We start from the raw sequence: 18,501 nt of genomic DNA on the forward strand, positions 1-18,501 counted from the left end.
ACTGCGAAACCACACTGGGATGTCGGGCCTACACAAGACTATTTTCAACAGATATATTTTTGTGTCACAACAGTCAGGAGACACTACTGTTTTTCTTTACGGGAAAACCTCCCAAAAACCTGAATAATAGAGATTTTTTACCCTGGGATGGCAAAACCACAGTCATTGTTTACTGGGGTATACCACACTTTTTTAAATAGAGATATTTGCGGCTGAACAGTGAGCGACACACTCAAGCTGCTTTTTTTTTAGATACCAAAGGCCCAAAACTGGATAGTACAGCGATTTGACCCGTGGAACTGCGAAACCACACTGGGATGTCGGGCCTACACAAGACTATTTTCAACAGATATATTTTTGTGTCACAACAGTCAGGAGACACTACTGTTTTTCTTTACGGAAAAAACTACCAAAAGCTGAATAATAGAGGTTTTTTACCGTGGGATGGCAAAACCACAGTTATTGTTTACTGGGGTATACCACATTTTTTAAATAGAGATATTTGCGGCTGAACAGTGAGCGACACACTCAAACTGCTTTTTTTTCAGATACCAAAGGCCCAAAACTGGATAGTACAGCGATTTGACCCGTGGAACTGCGAAACCACACTGGGATGTTGGGCCTACACAAGACTATTTTCAACAGATATATTTTTGTGTCACAACAGTCAGGAGACACTACTGTTTTTCTTTACGGAAAAAACTCCCAAAACTGAATAATAGAGATTTTTTACCGTGGGATGGCAAAACCACAGTTATTGTTTACTGGGTTATACCACACTTTTTTAAATAGAGATAATTCCGGCTGAACAGTGAGCGACACACTCAAACTTCTTTTTTTTTAGATACCAAAGGCCCAAAACTGGATAGTACAGCGATTTGACCCGTGGAACTGCGAAACCACACTGAGATGTCGGGCCTACACAAGACTATTTTCAACAGATATATTTTTGTGTCACAACAGTCAGGAGACACTACTGTTTTTCTTTACAGAAAAAACTACCAAAACCTGAATAATAGAGATTTTTTACTGTGGGATGGCAAAACCACAGTTATTGTTTACTGGGGTATACCACACTTTTTTATATAGAGATATTTGCGGCTGAACAGTGAGCGACACACTCAAACTGCTTTTTTTTTAGATACCAAAGGCCCAAAACTGGATAGTACAGTGATTTGACCCGTGGAACTGCGAAACCACACTGGGATGTCGGGCCTACACAAGACTATTTTCAACAGATATATTTTTGTGTCACAACAGTCAGGAGACACTACTGTTTTTCTTTACGGAAAAAACTACCAAAACCTTAATAATAGAGATTTTTTACCATGGGATGGCAAAACCACAGTTATTGTTTACTGGGGTATACCACACTTTTTTAAATAGAGATATTTGCGGCTGAACAGTGAGCGACACACTCAAACTGCTTTTTTTTTAGATACCAAAGGCCCAAAACTGGATAGTACAGCGATTTGACCCGTGGAACTGCGAAACCACACTGGGATGTCGGGCCTACACCAGACTATTTTCAACAGATATATTTTTGTGTCACAACAGTCAGGAGACACTACTGTTTTTCTTTACGGAAAAAACTACCAAAAGCTGAATAATAGAGGTTTTTTACCGTGGGATGGCAAAACCACAGTTATTGTTTACTGGGGTATACCACATTTTTTAAATAGAGATATTTGCGGCTGAACAGTGAGCGACACACTCAAACTGCTTTTTTTTCAGATACCAAAGGCCCAAAACTGGATAGTACAGCGATTTGACCCGTGGAACTGCGAAACCACACTGGGATGTTGGGCCTACACAAGACTATTTTCAACAGATATATTTTTGTGTCACAACAGTCAGGAGACACTACTGTTTTTCTTTACGGAAAAAACTCCCAAAACTGAATAATAGAGATTTTTTACCGTGGGATGGCAAAACCACAGTTATTGTTTACTGGGTTATACCACACTTTTTTAAATAGAGATAATTGCGGCTGAACAGTGAGCGACACACTCAAACTTCTTTTTTTTTAGATACCAAAGGCCCAAAACTGGATAGTACAGCGATTTGACCCGTGGAACTGCGAAACCACACTGAGATGTCGGGCCTACACAAGACTATTTTCAACAGATATATTTTTGTGTCACAACAGTCAGGAGACACTACTGTTTTTCTTTACGGAAAAACTACCAAAACCTGAATAATAGAGATTTTTTACCGTGGGATGGCAAAACCACAGTTATTGTTTACTGGGGTATACCACACTTTTTTAAATAGAGATATTTGCGGCTGAACAGTGAGCGACACACTCAAACTGCTTTTTTTTCAGATACCAAAGGCCCAAAACTGGATAGTACAGCGATTTGACCTGTGGAACTGCGAAACCACACTGGGATGTTGGGCCTACACAAGACTATTTTCAACAGATATATTTTTGTGTCACAACAGTCAGGAGACACTACTGTTTTTCTTTACGGAAAAAACTACCAAAACCTGAATAATAGAGATTTTTTACCGTGGGATGGCAAAACCACAGTTATTGTTTACTGGGGTACACCACACTTTTTTAAATAGAGATATTTGCGGCTGAACAGTGAGCGACACACTCAAACTGCTTTTTTTTTAGATACCAAAGGCCCAAAACTGGATAGTACAGCGATTTGACCCGTGGAACTGCGAAACCACACTGGGATGTCGGGCCTACACAAGACTATTTTCAACAGATATATTTTTGTGTCACAACAGTCAGGAGACACTACTGTTTTTCTTTACGGAAAAAACTACCAAAACTTTAATAATAGAGATTTTTTACCATGGGATGGCAAAACCACAGTTATTGTTTACTGGGGTATACCACACTTTTTTAAATAGAGATATTTGCGGCTGAACAGTGAGCGACACAGTCAAATTGCTTTTTTTTTAGATACCAAAGGCCCAAAACTGGATAGTACAGCGATTTGACCCGTGGAACTGCGAAACCACACTGGGATGTCGGGCCTACACCAGACTATTTTCAACAGATATATTTTTGTGTCACAACAGTCAGGAGACACTACTGTTTTTCTTTACGGAAAAAACTACCAAAAGCTGAATAATAGAGGTTTTTTACCGTGGGATGGCAAAACCACAGTTATTGTTTACTGGGGTATACCACACTTTTTTAAATAGAGATATTTGCGGCTGAACAGTGAGCGACACACTCAAACTGCTTTTTTTTTAGATACCAAAGGCCCAAAACTGGATAGTACAGCGATTTGACCCGTGGAACTGCGAAACCACACTGGGATGTCGGGCCTACACAAGACTATTTTCAACAGATATGTTTTTGTGTCACAACAGTCAGGAGACACTACTGTTTTTCTTTATGGAAAAAACTACCAAAAGCTGAATAATAGAGGTTTTTTACCGTGGGATGGCAAAACCACAGTTATTGTTTACTGGGGTATACCACACTTTTTTAAATAGAGATATTTGCGGCTGAACAGTGAGCGACACACTCAAACTGCTTTTTTTTTTTAGATACCAAATGCCCAAAACTGGATAGTACAGCGATTTGACCCGTGGAACTGCGAAACCACACTGGGATGTCGGGCCTACACAAGACTATTTTCAACAGATATATTTTTGTGTCACAACAGTCAGGAGACACTACTGTTTTTCTTTACGGAAAAAACTACCAAAAGCTGAATAATAGAGATTTTTTACCGTGAGATGGCAAAACCACCGTTATTGTTTACTGGGGTATACCACACTTTTTTAAATAGAGATATTTGCGGCTGAACAGTGAGCGACACACTCAAACTGCTTTTTTTTTAGATACCAAAGGCCCAAAACTGGATAGTACAGCGATTTGACCCGTGGAACTGCAAAACCACACTGGGATGTCGGGCCTACACAAGACTATTTACAACAGATATATTTTTGTGTCACAACAGTTAGGAGACACTACTGTTTTTCTTTACGGAAAAAACTACCAAAAGCTGAATAATAGAGGTTTTTTACCGTGGGATGGCAAAACCACAGTTATTGTTTACTGGGGTATACCACACTTTTTTAAATAGAGATATTTGCGGCTGAACAGTGAGCGACACACTCAAGCTGCTTTTTTTTTAGATACCAAAGGCCCAAAACTGGATAGTACAGCGATTTGACCCGTGGAACTGCGAAACCACACTGGGATGTCGGGCCTACACAAGACTATTTTCAACAGATATATTTTTGTGTCACAACAGTCAGGAGACACTACTGTTTTTCTTTACGGAAAAAACTACCAAAAGCTGAATAATAGAGGTTTTTTACCGTGGGATGGCAAAACCACAGTTATTGTTTACTGGGGTATACCACACTTTTTTAAATAGAGATATTTGCGGCTGAACAGTGAGCGACACACTCAAGCTGCTTTTTTTTTAGATACCAAAGGCCCAAAACTGGATAGTACAGCGATTTGACCCGTGGAACTGCGAAACCACACTGGGATGTCGGGCCTACACAAGACTATTTTCAACAGATATATTTTTGTGTCACAACAGTCAGGAGACACTACTGTTTTTTTTTACGGAAAAAACTACCAAAAGCTGAATAATAGAGGTTTTTTACCGTGGGATGGCAAACCACAGTTATTGTTTACTGGGGTATACCACATTTTTTAAAAAGAGATATTTGCGGCTGAACAGTGAGCGACACACTCAAACTGCTTTTTTTTCAGATACCAAAGGCCCAAAACTGGATAGTACAGCGATTTGACCCGTGGAACTGCGAAACCACACTGGGATGTTGGGCCTACACAAGACTATTTTCAACAGATATATTTTTGTGTCACAACAGTCAGGAGACACTACTGTTTTTCTTTACGGAAAAAACTACCAAAACCTGAATAATAGAGATTTTTTACCGTGGGATGGCAAAACCACAGTTATTGTTTACTGGGGTACACCACACTTTTTTAAATAGAGATATTTGCGGCTGAACAGTGAGCGACACACTCAAACTGCTTTTTTTTTAGATACCAAAGGCCCAAAACTGGATAGTACAGCGATTTGACCCGTGGAACTGCGAAACCACACTGGGATGTCGGGCCTACACCAGACTATTTTCAACAGATATATTTTTGTGTCACAACAGTCAGGAGACACTACTGTTTTTCTTTACGGAAAAAACTACCAAAACCTTAGTAATAGAGATTTTTTACCATGGGATGGCAAAACCACAGTTATTCTTTACTGGGGTATACCACACTTTTTTAAATAGAGATATTTGCGGCTGAACAGTGAGCGACACACTCAAACTGCTTTTTTTTTAGATACCAAAGGCCCAAAACTGGATAGTACAGCGATTTGACCCGTGGAACTGCGAAACCACACTGGGATGTCGGGCCTACACCAGACTATTTTCAACAGATATATTTTTGTGTCACAACAGTCAGGAGACACTACTGTTTTTCTTTACGGAAAAAACTACCAAAAGCTGAATAATAGAGGTTTTTTACCGTGGGATGGCAAAACCACAGTTATTGTTTACTGGGGTATACCACACTTTTTTAAATAGAGATATTTGCGGCTGAACAGTGAGCGACACACTCAAACTGCTTTTTTTTTAGATACCAAAGGCCCAAAACTGGATAGTACAGCGATTTGACCCGTGGAACTGCGAAACCACACTGGGATGTCGGGCCTACACAAGACTATTTTCAACAGATATATTTTTGTGTCACAACAGTCAGGAGACACTACTGTTTTTCTTTACGGGAAAAACTCCCAAAAACCTGAATAATAGAGATTTTTTACCCTGGGATGGCAAAACCACAGTCATTGTTTACTGGGGTATACCACACTTTTTTAAATAGAGATATTTGCGGCTGAACAGTGAGCGACACACTCAAGCTGCTTTTTTTTTAGATACCAAAGGCCCAAAACTGGATAGTACAGCGATTTGACCCGTGGAACTGCGAAACCACACTGGGATGTCGGGCCTACACAAGACTATTTTCAACAGATATATTTTTGTGTCACAACAGTCAGGAGACACTACTGTTTTTCTTTACGGAAAAAACTACCAAAAGCTGAATAATAGAGGTTTTTTACCGTGGGATGGCAAAACCACAGTTATTGTTTACTGGGGTATACCACATTTTTTAAATAGAGATATTTGCGGCTGAACAGTGAGCGACACACTCAAACTGCTTTTTTTTCAGATACCAAAGGCCCAAAACTGGATAGTACAGCGATTTGACCCGTGGAACTGCGAAACCACACTGGGATGTTGGGCCTACACAAGACTATTTTCAACAGATATATTTTTGTGTCACAACAGTCAGGAGACACTACTGTTTTTCTTTACGGAAAAAACTCCCAAAACTGAATAATAGAGATTTTTTACCGTGGGATGGCAAAACCACAGTTATTGTTTACTGGGTTATACCACACTTTTTTAAATAGAGATAATTCCGGCTGAACAGTGAGCGACACACTCAAACTTCTTTTTTTTTAGATACCAAAGGCCCAAAACTGGATAGTACAGCGATTTGACCCGTGGAACTGCGAAACCACACTGAGATGTCGGGCCTACACAAGACTATTTTCAACAGATATATTTTTGTGTCACAACAGTCAGGAGACACTACTGTTTTTCTTTACGGAAAAAACTACCAAAACCTGAATAATAGAGATTTTTTACCGTGGGATGGCAAAACCACAGTTATTGTTTACTGGGGTACACCACACTTTTTTAAATAGAGATATTTGCGGCTGAACAGTGAGCGACACACTCAAACTGCTTTTTTTTTAGATACCAAAGGCCCAAAACTGGATAGTACAGCGATTTGACCCGTGGAACTGCGAAACCACACTGGGATGTCGGGCCTACACAAGACTATTTTCAACAGATATATTTTTGTGTCACAACAGTCAGGAGACACTACTGTTTTTCTTTACGGAAAAAACTACCAAAACCTTAATAATAGAGATTTTTTACCATGGGATGGCAAAACGACAGTTATTCTTTACTGGGGTATACCACACTTTTTTAAATGGAGATATTTGCGGCTGAACAGTGAGCGACACACTCAAACTGCTTTTTTTTTAGATACCAAAGGCCCAAAACTGGATAGTACAGCGATTTGACCCGTGGAACTGCGAAACCACACTGGGATGTCGGGCCTACACCAGACTATTTTCAACAGATATATTTTTGTGTCACAACAGTCAGGAGACACTACTGTTTTTCTTTACGGAAAAAACTACCAAAAGCTGAATAATAGAGGTTTTTTACCGTGGGATGGCAAAACCACAGTTATTGTTTACTGGGGTATACCACACTTTTTTAAATAGAGATATTTGCGGCTGAACAGTGAGCGACACACTCAAACTGCTTTTTTTTTAGATACCAAAGGCCCAAAACTGGATAGTACAGCGATTTGACCCGTGGAACTGCGAAACCACACTGGGATGTCGGGCCTACACAAGACTATTTTCAACAGATATATTTTTGTGTCACAACAGTCAGGAGACACTACTGTTTTTCTTTACGGGAAAAACTCCCAAAAACCTGAATAATAGAGATTTTTTACCCTGGGATGGCAAAACCACAGTTATTGTTTACTGGGGTATACCACACTTTTTTAAATAGAGATATTTGCGGCTGAACAGTGAGCGACACACTCAAACTGCTTTTTTTTTACATACCAAAGGCCCAAAACTGGATAGTACAGCGATTTGACCCGTGGAACTGCGAAACCACACTGGGATGTCGGGCCTACACAAGACTATTTTCAACAGATATATTTTTGTGTCACAACAGTCAGGAGACACTACTGTTTTTCTTTACGGAAAAAACTACCAAAACCTTAATAATAGAGATTTTTTACCATGGGATGGCAAAACCACAGTTATTCTTTACTGGGGTATACCACACTTTTTTAAATAGAGATATTTGCGGCTGAACAGTGAGCGACACACTCAAACTGCTTTTTTTTTAGATACCAAAGGCCCAAAACTGGATAGTACAGCAATTTGACCCGTGGAACTGCGAAACCACACTGGGATGTCGGGCCTACACCAGACTATTTTCAACAGATATATTTTTGTGTCACAACAGTCAGGAGACACTACTGTTTTTCTTTACGGAAAAAACTACCAAAAGCTGAATAATAGAGGTTTTTTACCGTGGGATGGCAAAACCACAGTTATTGTTTACTGGGGTATACCACACTTTTTTAAATAGAGATATTTGCGGCTGAACAGTGAGCGACACACTCAAACTGCTTTTTTTTTAGATACCAAAGGCCCAAAACTGGATAGTACAGCGATTTGACCCGTGGAACTGCGAAACCACACTGGGATGTCGGGCCTACACAAGACTATTTTCAACAGATATATTTTTGTGTCACAACAGTCAGGAGACACTACTGTTTTTCTTTACAGAAAAAACTACCAAAACCTGAATAATAGAGATTTTTTACCGTGGGATGGCAAAACCACAGTTATTGTTTACTGGGGTATACCACACTTTTTTATATAGAGATATTTGCGGCTGAACAGTGAGCGACACACTCAAACTGCTTTTTTTTTAGATACCAAAGGCCCAAAACTGGATAGTACAGTGATTTGACCCGTGGAACTGCGAAACCACACTGGGATGTCGGGCCTACACAAGACTATTTTCAACAGATATATTTTTGTGTCACAACAGTCAGGAGACACTACTGTTTTTCTTTACGGAAAAAACTACCAAAACCTGAATAATAGAGATTTTTTACCATGGGATGGCAAAACCACAGTTATTGTTTACTGGGGTATACCACACTTTTTTAAATAGAGATATTTGCGGCTGAACAGTGAGCGACACACTCAAACTGCTTTTTTTTTAGATACCAAAGGCCCAAAACTGGATAGTACAGCGATTTGACCCGTGGAACTGCGAAACCACACTGGGATGTCGGGCCTACACCAGACTATTTTCAACAGATATATTTTTGTGTCACAACAGTCAGGAGACACTACTGTTTTTCTTTACGGAAAAAACTACCAAAAGCTGAATAATAGAGGTTTTTTACCGTGGGATGGCAAAACCACAGTTATTGTTTACTGGGGTATACCACACTTTTTTAAATAGAGATATTTGCGGCTGAACAGTGAGCGACACACTCAAACTGCTTTTTTTTTAGATACCAAAGGCCCAAAACTGGATAGTACAGCGATTTGACCCGTGGAACTGCGAAACCACACTGGGATGTCGGGCCTACACAAGACTATTTTCAACAGATATATTTTTGTGTCACAACAGTCAGGAGACACTACTGTTTTTCTTTATGGAAAAAACTACCAAAAGCTGAATAATAGAGGTTTTTTACCGTGGGATGGCAAAACCACAGTTATTGTTTACTGGGGTATACCACACTTTTTTAAATAGAGATATTTGCGGCTGAACAGTGAGCGACACACTCAAACTGCTTTTTTTTTTTAGATACCAAATGCCCAAAACTGGATAGTACAGCGATTTGACCCGTGGAACTGCGAAACCACACTGGGATGTCGGGCCTACACAAGACTATTTTCAACAGATATATTTTTGTGTCACAACAGTCAGGAGACACTACTGTTTTTCTTTACGGAAAAAACTACCAAAAGCTGAATAATAGAGATTTTTTACCGTGAGATGGCAAAACCACCGTTATTGTTTACTGGGGTATACCACACTTTTTTAAATAGAGATATTTGCGGCTGAACAGTGAGCGACACACTCAAACTGCTTTTTTTTTAGATACCAAAGGCCCAAAACTGGATAGTACAGCGATTTGACCCGTGGAACTGCAAAACCACACTGGGATGTCGGGCCTACACAAGACTATTTACAACAGATATATTTTTGTGTCACAACAGTTAGGAGACACTACTGTTTTTCTTTACGGAAAAAACTACCAAAAGCTGAATAATAGAGGTTTTTTACCGTGGGATGGCAAAACCACAGTTATTGTTTACTGGGGTATACCACACTTTTTTAAATAGAGATATTTGCGGCTGAACAGTGAGCGACACACTCAAGCTGCTTTTTTTTTAGATACCAAAGGCCCAAAACTGGATAGTACAGCGATTTGACCCGTGGAACTGCGAAACCACACTGGGATGTCGGGCCTACACAAGACTATTTTCAACAGATATATTTTTGTGTCACAACAGTCAGGAGACACTACTGTTTTTCTTTACGGAAAAAACTACCAAAAGCTGAATAATAGAGGTTTTTTACCGTGGGATGGCAAAACCACAGTTATTGTTTACTGGGGTATACCACACTTTTTTAAATAGAGATATTTGCGGCTGAACAGTGAGCGACACACTCAAGCTGCTTTTTTTTTAGATACCAAAGGCCCAAAACTGGATAGTACAGCGATTTGACCCGTGGAACTGCGAAACCACACTGGGATGTCGGGCCTACACAAGACTATTTTCAACAGATATATTTTTGTGTCACAACAGTCAGGAGACACTACTGTTTTTTTTTACGGAAAAAACTACCAAAAGCTGAATAATAGAGGTTTTTTACCGTGGGATGGCAAACCACAGTTATTGTTTACTGGGGTATACCACATTTTTTAAAAAGAGATATTTGCGGCTGAACAGTGAGCGACACACTCAAACTGCTTTTTTTTCAGATACCAAAGGCCCAAAACTGGATAGTACAGCGATTTGACCCGTGGAACTGCGAAACCACACTGGGATGTTGGGCCTACACAAGACTATTTTCAACAGATATATTTTTGTGTCACAACAGTCAGGAGACACTACTGTTTTTCTTTACGGAAAAAACTACCAAAACCTGAATAATAGAGATTTTTTACCGTGGGATGGCAAAACCACAGTTATTGTTTACTGGGGTACACCACACTTTTTTAAATAGAGATATTTGCGGCTGAACAGTGAGCGACACACTCAAACTGCTTTTTTTTTAGATACCAAAGGCCCAAAACTGGATAGTACAGCGATTTGACCCGTGGAACTGCGAAACCACACTGGGATGTCGGGCCTACACCAGACTATTTTCAACAGATATATTTTTGTGTCACAACAGTCAGGAGACACTACTGTTTTTCTTTACGGAAAAAACTACCAAAAGCTGAATAATAGAGGTTTTTTACCGTGGGATGGCAAAACCACAGTTATTGTTTACTGGGGTATACCACACTTTTTTAAATAGAGATATTTGCGGCTGAACAGTGAGCGACACACTCAAACTGCTTTTTTTTTAGATACCAAAGGCCCAAAACTGGATAGTACAGCGATTTGACCCGTGGAACTGCGAAACCACACTGGGATGTCGGGCCTACACAAGACTATTTTCAACAGATATATTTTTGTGTCACAACAGTCAGGAGACACTACTGTTTTTCTTTATGGAAAAAACTACCAAAAGCTGAATAATAGAGGTTTTTTACCGTGGGATGGCAAAACCACAGTTATTGTTTACTGGGGTATACCACACTTTTTTAAATAGAGATATTTGCGGCTGAACAGTGAGCGACACACTCAAACTGCTTTTTTTTTTTAGATACCAAATGCCCAAAACTGGATAGTACAGCGATTTGACCCGTGGAACTGCGAAACCACACTGGGATGTCGGGCCTACACAAGACTATTTTCAACAGATATATTTTTGTGTCACAACAGTCAGGAGACACTACTGTTTTTCTTTACGGAAAAAACTACCAAAAGCTGAATAATAGAGATTTTTTACCGTGAGATGGCAAAACCACCGTTATTGTTTACTGGGGTATACCACACTTTTTTAAATAGAGATATTTGCGGCTGAACAGTGAGCGACACACTCAAACTGCTTTTTTTTTAGATACCAAAGGCCCAAAACTGGATAGTACAGCGATTTGACCCGTGGAACTGCAAAACCACACTGGGATGTCGGGCCTACACAAGACTATTTACAACAGATATATTTTTGTGTCACAACAGTTAGGAGACACTACTGTTTTTCTTTACGGAAAAAACTACCAAAAGCTGAATAATAGAGGTTTTTTACCGTGGGATGGCAAAACCACAGTTATTGTTTACTGGGGTATACCACACTTTTTTAAATAGAGATATTTGCGGCTGAACAGTGAGCGACACACTCAAGCTGCTTTTTTTTTAGATACCAAAGGCCCAAAACTGGATAGTACAGCGATTTGACCCGTGGAACTGCGAAACCACACTGGGATGTCGGGCCTACACAAGACTATTTTCAACAGATATATTTTTGTGTCACAACAGTCAGGAGACACTACTGTTTTTCTTTACGGAAAAAACTACCAAAAGCTGAATAATAGAGGTTTTTTACCGTGGGATGGCAAAACCACAGTTATTGTTTACTGGGGTATACCACACTTTTTTAAATAGAGATATTTGCGGCTGAACAGTGAGCGACACACTCAAGCTGCTTTTTTTTTAGATACCAAAGGCCCAAAACTGGATAGTACAGCGATTTGACCCGTGGAACTGCGAAACCACACTGGGATGTCGGGCCTACACAAGACTATTTTCAACAGATATATTTTTGTGTCACAACAGTCAGGAGACACTACTGTTTTTTTTTACGGAAAAAACTACCAAAAGCTGAATAATAGAGGTTTTTTACCGTGGGATGGCAAACCACAGTTATTGTTTACTGGGGTATACCACATTTTTTAAAAAGAGATATTTGCGGCTGAACAGTGAGCGACACACTCAAACTGCTTTTTTTTCAGATACCAAAGGCCCAAAACTGGATAGTACAGCGATTTGACCCGTGGAACTGCGAAACCACACTGGGATGTTGGGCCTACACAAGACTATTTTCAACAGATATATTTTTGTGTCACAACAGTCAGGAGACACTACTGTTTTTCTTTACGGAAAAAACTACCAAAACCTGAATAATAGAGATTTTTTACCGTGGGATGGCAAAACCACAGTTATTGTTTACTGGGGTACACCACACTTTTTTAAATAGAGATATTTGCGGCTGAACAGTGAGCGACACACTCAAACTGCTTTTTTTTTAGATACCAAAGGCCCAAAACTGGATAGTACAGCGATTTGACCCGTGGAACTGCGAAACCACACTGGGATGTCGGGCCTACACCAGACTATTTTCAACAGATATATTTTTGTGTCACAACAGTCAGGAGACACTACTGTTTTTCTTTACGGAAAAAACTACCAAAAGCTGAATAATAGAGGTTTTTTACCGTGGGATGGCAAAACCACAGTTATTGTTTACTGGGGTATACCACACTTTTTTAAATAGAGATATTTGCGGCTGAACAGTGAGCGACACACTCAAACTGCTTTTTTTTTAGATACCAAAGGCCCAAAACTGGATAGTACAGCGATTTGACCCGTGGAACTGCGAAACCACACTGGGATGTCGGGCCTACACAAGACTATTTTCAACAGATATATTTTTGTGTCACAACAGTCAGGAGACACTACTGTTTTTCTTTACGGGAAAAACTCCCAAAAACCTGAATAATAGAGATTTTTTACCCTGGGATGGCAAAACCACAGTTATTGTTTACTGGGGTATACCACACTTTTTTAAATAGAGATATTTGCGGCTGAACAGTGAGCGACACACTCAAGCTGCTTTTTTTTTAGATACCAAAGGCCCAAAACTGGATAGTACAGCGATTTGACCCGTGGAACTGCGAAACCACACTGGGATGTCGGGCCTACACAAGACTATTTTCAACAGATATATTTTTGTGTCACAACAGTCAGGAGACACTACTGTTTTTCTTTACGGAAAAAACTACCAAAACCTTAATAATAGAGATTTTTTACCATGGGATGGCAAAACCACAGTTATTCTTTACTGGGGTATACCACACTTTTTTAAATTGAGATATTTGCGGCTGAACAGTGAGCGACACACTCAAACTGCTTTTTTTTTAGATACCAAAGGCCCAAAACTGGATAGTACAGCGATTTGACCCGTGGAACTGCGAAACCACACTGGGATGTCGGGCCTACACCAGACTATTTTCAACAGATATATTTTTGTGTCACAACAGTCAGGAGACACTACTGTTTTTCTTTACGGAAAAAACTACCAAAAGCTGAATAATAGAGGTTTTTTACCGTGGGATGGCAAAACCACAGTTATTGTTTACTGGGGTATACCACACTTTTTTAAATAGAGATATTTGCGGCTGAACAGTGAGCGACACACTCAAACTGCTTTTTTTTTAGATACCAAAGGCCCAAAACTGGATAGTACAGCGATTTGACCCGTGGAACTGCGAAACCACACTGGGATGTCGGGCCTACACAAGACTATTTTCAACAGATATATTTTTGTGTCACAACAGTCAGGAGACACTACTGTTTTTCTTTACGGGAAAAACTCCCAAAAACCTGAATAATAGAGATTTTTTACCCTGGGATGGCAAAACCACAGTCATTGTTTACTGGGGTATACCACACTTTTTTAAATAGAGATATTTGCGGCTGAACAGTGAGCGACACACTCAAGCTGCTTTTTTTTTAGATACCAAAGGCCCAAAACTGGATAGTACAGCGATTTGACCCGTGGAACTGCGAAACCACACTGGGATGTCGGGCCTACACAAGACTATTTTCAACAGATATATTTTTGTGTCACAACAGTCAGGAGACACTACTGTTTTTCTTTACGGAAAAAACTACCAAAAGCTGAATAATAGAGGTTTTTTACCGTGGGATGGCAAAACCACAGTTATTGTTTACTGGGGTATACCACATTTTTTAAATAGAGATATTTGCGGCTGAACAGTGAGCGACACACTCAAACTGCTTTTTTTTCAGATACCAAAGGCCCAAAACTGGATAGTACAGCGATTTGACCCGTGGAACTGCGAAACCACACTGGGATGTTGGGCCTACACAAGACTATTTTCAACAGATATATTTTTGTGTCACAACAGTCAGGAGACACTACTGTTTTTCTTTACGGAAAAAACTCCCAAAACTGAATAATAGAGATTTTTTACCGTGGGATGGCAAAACCACAGTTATTGTTTACTGGGTTATACCACACTTTTTTAAATAGAGATAATTCCGGCTGAACAGTGAGCGACACACTCAAACTTCTTTTTTTTTAGATACCAAAGGCCCAAAACTGGATAGTACAGCGATTTGACCCGTGGAACTGCGAAACCACACTGAGATGTCGGGCCTACACAAGACTATTTTCAACAGATATATTTTTGTGTCACAACAGTCAGGAGACACTACTGTTTTTCTTTACGGAAAAAACTACCAAAACCTGAATAATAGAGATTTTTTACCGTGGGATGGCAAAACCACAGTTATTGTTTACTGGGGTACACCACACTTTTTTAAATAGAGATATTTGCGGCTGAACAGTGAGCGACACACTCAAACTGCTTTTTTTTTAGATACCAAAGGCCCAAAACTGGATAGTACAGCGATTTGACCCGTGGAACTGCGAAACCACACTGGGATGTCGGGCCTACACAAGACTATTTTCAACAGATATATTTTTGTGTCACAACAGTCAGGAGACACTACTGTTTTTCTTTACGGAAAAAACTACCAAAACCTTAATAATAGAGATTTTTTACCATGGGATGGCAAAACCACAGTTATTCTTTACTGGGGTATACCACACTTTTTTAAATGGAGATATTTGCGGCTGAACAGTGAGCGACACACTCAAACTGCTTTTTTTTTAGATACCAAAGGCCCAAAACTGGATAGTACAGCGATTTGACCCGTGGAACTGCGAAACCACACTGGGATGTCGGGCCTACACCAGACTATTTTCAACAGATATATTTTTGTGTCACAACAGTCAGGAGACACTACTGTTTTTCTTTATGGAAAAAACTACCAAAAGCTGAATAATAGAGGTTTTTTACCGTGGGATGGCAAAACCACAGTTATTGTTTACTGGGGTATACCACACTTTTTTAAATAGAGATATTTGCGGCTGAACAGTGAGCGACACACTCAAACTGCTTTTTTTTTAGATACCAAAGGCCCAAAACTGGATAGTACAGCGATTTGACCCGTGGAACTGCGAAACCACACTGGGATGTCGGGCCTACACAAGACTATTTTCAACAGATATATTTTTGTGTCACAACAGTCAGGAGACACTACTGTTTTTCTTTACGGGAAAAACTCCCAAAAACCTGAATAATAGAGAATTTTTACCCTGGGATGGCAAAACCACAGTTATTGTTTACTGGGGTATACCACACTTTTTTAAATAGAGATATTTGCGGCTGAACAGTGAGCGACACACTCAAGCTGCTTTTTTTTTAGATACCAAAGGCCCAAAACTGGATAGTACAGCGATTTGACCCGTGGAACTGCGAAACCACACTGGGATGTCGGGCCTACACAAGACTATTTTCAACAGATATATTTTTGTGTCACAACAGTCAGGAGACACTACTGTTTTTCTTTACGGAAAAAACTACCAAAACCTTAATAATAGAGATTTTTTACCATGGGATGGCAAAACCACAGTTATTCTTTACTGGGGTATACCACACTTTTTTAAATAGAGATATTTGCGGCTGAACAGTGAGCGACACACTCAAACTGCTTTTTTTTTAGATACCAAAGGCCCAAAACTGGATAGTACAGCGATTTGACCCGTGGGAATGCGAAACCACACTGGGATGTCGGGCCTACACCAGACTATTTTCAACAGATATATTTTTGTGTCACAACAGTCAGGAGACACTACTGTTTTTCTTTACGGAAAAAACTACCAAAAGCTGAATAATAGAGGTTTTTTACCGTGGGATGGCAAAACCACAGTTATTGTTTACTGGGGTATACCACACTTTTTTAAATAGAGATATTTGCGGCTGAACAGTGAGCGACACACTCAAACTGCTTTTTTTTTAGATACCAAAGGCCCAAAACTGGATAGTACAGCGATTTGACCCGTGGAACTGCGAAACCACACTGGGATGTCGGGCCTACACAAGACTATTTTCAACAGATATATTTTTGTGTCACAACAGTCAGGAGACACTACTGTTTTTCTTTACGGGAAAAACTCCCAAAAACCTGAATAATAGAGATTTTTTACCCTGGGATGGCAAAACCACAGTCATTGTTTACTGGGGTATACCACACTTTTTTAAATAGAGATATTTGCGGCTGAACAGTGAGCGACACACTCAAGCTGCTTTTTTTTTAGATACCAAAGGCCCAAAACTGGATAGTACAGCGATTTGACCCGTGGAACTGCGAAACCACACTGGGATGTCGGGCCTACACAAGACTATTTTCAACAGATATATTTTTGTGTCACAACAGTCAGGAGACACTACTGTTTTTCTTTACGGAAAAAACTACCAAAAGCTGAATAATAGAGGTTTTTTACCGTGGGATGGCAAAACCACAGTTATTGTTTACTGGGGTATACCACATTTTTTAAATAGAGATATTTGCGGCTGAACAGTGAGCGACACACTCAAACTGCTTTTTTTTCAGATACCAAAGGCCCAAAACTGGATAGTACAGCGATTTGACCCGTGGAACTGCGAAACCACACTGGGATGTTGGGCCTACACAAGACTATTTTCAACAGATATATTTTTGTGTCACAACAGTCAGGAGACACTACTGTTTTTCTTTACGGAAAAAACTCCCAAAACTGAATAATAGAGATTTTTTACCGTGGGATGGCAAAACCACAGTTATTGTTTACTGGGTTATACCACACTTTTTTAAATAGAGATAATTCCGGCTGAACAGTGAGCGACACACTCAAACTTCTTTTTTTTTAGATACCAAAGGCCCAAAACTGGATAGTACAGCGATTTGACCCGTGGAACTGCGAAACCACACTGAGATGTCGGGCCTACACAAGACTATTTTCAACAGATATATTTTTGTGTCACAACAGTCAGGAGACACTACTGTTTTTCTTTACAGAAAAAACTACCAAAACCTGAATAATAGAGATTTTTTACTGTGGGATGGCAAAACCACAGTTATTGTTTACTGGGGTATACCACACTTTTTTATATAGAGATATTTGCGGCTGAACAGTGAGCGACACACTCAAACTGCTTTTTTTTTAGATACCAAAGGCCCAAAACTGGATAGTACAGTGATTTGACCCGTGGAACTGCGAAACCACACTGGGATGTCGGGCCTACACAAGACTATTTTCAACAGATATATTTTTGTGTCACAACAGTCAGGAGACACTACTGTTTTTCTTTACGGAAAAAACTACCAAAACCTTAATAATAGAGATTTTTTACCATGGGATGGCAAAACCACAGTTATTGTTTACTGGGGTATACCACACTTTTTTAAATAGAGATATTTGCGGCTGAACAGTGAGCGACACACTCAAACTGCTTTTTTTTTAGATACCAAAGGCCCAAAACTGGATAGTACAGCGATTTGACCCGTGGAACTGCGAAACCACACTGGGATGTCGGGCCTACACCAGACTATTTTCAACAGATATATTTTTGTGTCACAACAGTCAGGAGACACTACTGTT

Source organism: Phyllobates terribilis, unplaced genomic scaffold, assembly GCF_046119375.1.
Source record: "Phyllobates terribilis strain yellow unplaced genomic scaffold, ASM4611937v1 Scaffold_4__5_contigs__length_816908805, whole genome shotgun sequence".
Classification (NCBI taxonomy): Eukaryota; Metazoa; Chordata; class Amphibia; order Anura; family Dendrobatidae; genus Phyllobates; species Phyllobates terribilis.